Here is a 5,000-nt window from a genome sequence, read left to right on the forward strand (position 1 = left end):
CAAAAATGGCCAGTTTTGGCCCGTTTTTGGGCCGTTTTGGCCAGTTTTTGGCCTGTTCTTGCATTGCGCGGTGACCGTCGAGAGCGGAGCAAAACGTCAGCCATCTCAGCACCCTGGAACCCCCCGGGTGGCACAGGGCTGGATGGGGCTTTCGTATAGCAGGGACGGTGCTGCCTCTCGCTTCGCTCGCTGTCCGCCGCTCGCCGCTCGCTCGTGCAGCCAAAAATGGCCAGTTTTGGCCCGTTTTTGGGCCGTTTTGGCCAGTTTTTGGCCTGTTCTTGCATTGCGCGGTGACCGTCGAGAGCGGAGCAAAACGTCAGCCATCTCAGCACCCTGGAACCCCCCGGGTGGCACAGGGCTGGATGGGGCTTTCGTATAGCAGGGACGGTGCTGCCTCTCGCTTCGCTCGCTGTCCGCCGCTCGCCGCTCGCTCGTGCAGCCAAAAATGGCCAGTTTTGGCCCGTTTTTGGGCCGTTTTGGCCAGTTTTTGGCCTGTTCTTGCATTGCGCGGTGACCGTCGAGAGCGGAGCAAAACGTCAGCCATCTCAGCACCCTGGAACCCCCCGGGTGGCACAGGGCTGGATGGGGCTTTCGTATAGCAGGGACGGTGCTGCCTCTCGCTTCGCTCGCTGTCCGCCGCTCGCCGCTCGCTCGTGCAGCCAAAAATGGCCAGTTTTGGCCCGTTTTTGGGCCGTTTTGGCCAGTTTTTGGCCTGTTCTTGCATTGCGCGGTGACCGTCGAGAGCGGAGCAAAACGTCAGCCATCTCAGCACCCTGGAACCCCCCGGGTGGCACAGGGCTGGATGGGGCTTTCGTATAGCAGGGACGGTGCTGCCTCTCGCTTCGCTCGCTGTCCGCCGCTCGCCGCTCGCTCGTGCAGCCAAAAATGGCCAGTTTTGGCCCGTTTTTGGGCCGTTTTGGCCAGTTTTTGGCCTGTTCTTGCATTGCGCGGTGACCGTCGAGAGCGGAGCAAAACGTCAGCCATCTCAGCACCCTGGAACCCCCCGGGTGGCACAGGGCTGGATGGGGCTTTCGTATAGCAGGGACGGTGCTGCCTCTCGCTTCGCTCGCTGTCCGCCGCTCGCCGCTCGCTCGTGCAGCCAAAAATGGCCAGTTTTGGCCCGTTTTTGGGCCGTTTTGGCCAGTTTTTGGCCTGTTCTTGCATTGCGCGGTGACCGTCGAGAGCGGAGCAAAACGTCAGCCATCTCAGCACCCTGGAACCCCCCGGGTGGCACAGGGCTGGATGGGGCTTTCGTATAGCAGGGACGGTGCTGCCTCTCGCTTCGCTCGCTGTCCGCCGCTCGCCGCTCGCTCGTGCAGCCAAAAATGGCCAGTTTTGGCCCGTTTTTGGGCCGTTTTGGCCAGTTTTTGGCCTGTTCTTGCATTGCGCGGTGACCGTCGAGAGCGGAGCAAAACGTCAGCCATCTCAGCACCCTGGAACCCCCCGGGTGGCACAGGGCTGGATGGGGCTTTCGTATAGCAGGGACGGTGCTGCCTCTCGCTTCGCTCGCTGTCCGCCGCTCGCCGCTCGCTCGTGCAGCCAAAAATGGCCAGTTTTGGCCCGTTTTTGGGCCGTTTTGGCCAGTTTTTGGCCTGTTCTTGCATTGCGCGGTGACCGTCGAGAGCGGAGCAAAACGTCAGCCATCTCAGCACCCTGGAACCCCCCGGGTGGCACAGGGCTGGATGGGGCTTTCGTATAGCAGGGACGGTGCTGCCTCTCGCTTCGCTCGCTGTCCGCCGCTCGCCGCTCGCTCGCGCAGCCAAAAATGGCCAGTTTTGGCCCGTTTTTGGGCCGTTTTGGCCAGTTTTTGGCCTGTTCTTGCATTGCGCGGTGACCGTCGAGAGCGGAGCAAAACGTCAGCCATCTCAGCACCCTGGAACCCCCCGGGTGGCACAGGGCTGGATGGGGCTTTCGTATAGCAGGGACGGTGCTGCCTCTCGCTTCGCTCGCTGTCCGCCGCTCGCCGCTCGCTCGTGCAGCCAAAAATGGCCAGTTTTGGCCCGTTTTTGGGCCGTTTTGGCCAGTTTTTGGCCTGTTCTTGCATTGCGCGGTGACCGTCGAGAGCGGAGCAAAACGTCAGCCATCTCAGCACCCTGGAACCCCCCCCGGGTGGCACAGGGCTGGATGGGGCTTTCGTATAGCAGGGACGGTGCTGCCTCTCGCTTCGCTCGCTGTCCGCCGCTCGCCGCTCGCTCGTGCAGCCAAAAATGGCCAGTTTTGGCCCGTTTTTGGGCCGTTTTGGCCAGTTTTTGGCCTGTTCTTGCATTGCGCGGTGACCGTCGAGAGCGGAGCAAAACGTCAGCCATCTCAGCACCCTGGAACCCCCCGGGTGGCACAGGGCTGGATGGGGCTTTCGTATAGCAGGGACGGTGCTGCCTCTCGCTTCGCTCGCTGTCCGCCGCTCGCCGCTCGCTCGTGCAGCCAAAAATGGCCAGTTTTGGCCCGTTTTTGGGCCGTTTTGGCCAGTTTTTGGCCTGTTCTTGCATTGCGCGGTGACCGTCGAGAGCGGAGCAAAACGTCAGCCATCTCAGCACCCTGGAACCCCCCGGGTGGCACAGGGCTGGATGGGGCTTTCGTATAGCAGGGACGGTGCTGCCTCTCGCTTCGCTCGCTGTCCGCCGCTCGCCGCTCGCTCGCGCAGCCAAAAATGGCCAGTTTTGGCCCGTTTTTGGGCCGTTTTGGCCAGTTTTTGGCCTGTTCTTGCATTGCGCGGTGACCGTCGAGAGCGGAGCAAAACGTCAGCCATCTCAGCACCCTGGAACCCCCCGGGTGGCACAGGGCTGGATGGGGCTTTCGTATAGCAGGGACGGTGCTGCCTCTCGCTTCGCTCGCTGTCCGCCGCTCGCCGCTCGCTCGTGCAGCCAAAAATGGCCAGTTTTGGCCCGTTTTTGGGCCGTTTTGGCCAGTTTTTGGCCTGTTCTTGCATTGCGCGGTGACCGTCGAGAGCGGAGCAAAACGTCAGCCATCTCAGCACCCTGGAACCCCCCGGGTGGCACAGGGCTGGATGGGGCTTTCGTATAGCAGGGACGGTGCTGCCTCTCGCTTCGCTCGCTGTCCGCCGCTCGCCGCTCGCTCGTGCAGCCAAAAATGGCCAGTTTTGGCCCGTTTTTGGGCCGTTTTGGCCAGTTTTTGGCCTGTTCTTGCATTGCGCGGTGACCGTCGAGAGCGGAGCAAAACGTCAGCCATCTCAGCACCCTGGAACCCCCCGGGTGGCACAGGGCTGGATGGGGCTTTCGTATAGCAGGGACGGTGCTGCCTCTCGCTTCGCTCGCTGTCCGCCGCTCGCCGCTCGCTCGTGCAGCCAAAAATGGCCAGTTTTGGCCCGTTTTTGGGCCGTTTTGGCCAGTTTTTGGCCTGTTCTTGCATTGCGCGGTGACCGTCGAGAGCGGAGCAAAACGTCAGCCATCTCAGCACCCTGGAACCCCCCGGGTGGCACAGGGCTGGATGGGGCTTTCGTATAGCAGGGACGGTGCTGCCTCTCGCTTCGCTCGCTGTCCGCCGCTCGCCGCTCGCTCGCGCAGCCAAAAATGGCCAGTTTTGGCCCGTTTTTGGGCCGTTTTGGCCAGTTTTTGGCCTGTTCTTGCATTGCGCGGTGACCGTCGAGAGCGGAGCAAAACGTCAGCCATCTCAGCACCCTGGAACCCCCCGGGTGGCACAGGGCTGGATGGGGCTTTCGTATAGCAGGGACGGTGCTGCCTCTCGCTTCGCTCGCTGTCCGCCGCTCGCCGCTCGCGCAGCCAAAAATGGCCAGTTTTGGCCCGTTTTTGGGCCGTTTTGGCCAGTTTTTGGCCTGTTCTTGCATTGCGCGGTGACCGTCGAGAGCGGAGCAAAACGTCAGCCATCTCAGCACCCTGGAACCCCCCGGGTGGCACAGGGCTGGATGGGGCTTTCGTATAGCAGGGACGGTGCTGCCTCTCGCTTCGCTCGCTGTTCGCCGCTCGCCGCTCGCTCGCGCAGCCAAAAATGGCCAGTTTTGGCCCGTTTTTGGGCTGTTTTGGCCAGTTTTTGGCCTGTTCTTGCGTGGTGCGGTGACCGTCGTGAGCGGAGCAAAACGTCAGCCATCTCAGCACCCTGGAACCCCCCGGGTGGCACAGGGCTGGATGGGGCTTTCGTATAGCAGGGACGGTGCTGCCTCTCGCTTCGCTCGCTGTTCGCCGCTCGCCGCTCGCTCGCGCAGCCAAAAATGGCCAGTTTTGGCCCGTTTTTGGGCTGTTTTGGCCTGTTTTTGGGCTGTTCTTGTGTGGCGCGGTGACCGTCGTGAGCGGAGCAAAATGTCAGCCATCTCAGCACCCTGGAACCCCCCGGGTGGCACAGGGCTGGATGGGGCTTTCGTATAGCAGGGACGGTGCTGCCTCGCGCTTCGCTCGCTGTTCGCCGCTCTCCGCTCGCTCGCGCAGCAAAAAATGGCCAGTTTTGGCCCGTTTTTGGGCTGTTTTGGCCAGTTTTTGGCCTGTTCTTGCGTGCCGCGGCGACCGTCGTGAGCGGAGCAAAACGTCAGCCATCTCAGCACCCTGGAACCCCCCGGGTGGCACAGGGCTGGATGGGGCTTTCGTATAGCAGGGACGGTGCTGCCTCTCGCTTCGCTCGCTGTCCGCCGCTCGCTGCTCGCTCGCGCAGCCAAAAATGGCCAGTTTTGGCCCGTTTTTGGGCTGTTTTGGCCTGTTTTTGGGCTGTTCTTGTGTGCCGCGGCGACCGTCGTGAGCGGAGCAAAATGTCAGCCATCTCAGCACCCTGGAACCCCCCGGGTGGCACAGGGCTGGATGGGGCTTTCGTATAGCAGGGACGGTGCTGCCTCTCGCTTCGCTCGCTGTCCGCCGCTCGCCGCTCGCTCGCGCAGCCAAAAATGGCCAGTTTTGGCCCGTTTTTGGGCCGTTTTGGCCAGTTTTTGGCCTGTTCTTGCGTTGCGCGGTGACCGTCGAGAGCGGAGCAAAACGTCAGCCATCTCAGCACCCTGGAACCCCCCGGGTGGCACAGGGCTGGATGGGGCTTTCGTATAGCAG

The sequence above is a fragment of the Musa acuminata genome, unplaced genomic scaffold (assembly GCF_036884655.1).
Source record: "Musa acuminata AAA Group cultivar baxijiao unplaced genomic scaffold, Cavendish_Baxijiao_AAA HiC_scaffold_869, whole genome shotgun sequence".
In the NCBI taxonomy this organism is placed as follows: Eukaryota; Viridiplantae; Streptophyta; class Magnoliopsida; order Zingiberales; family Musaceae; genus Musa; species Musa acuminata.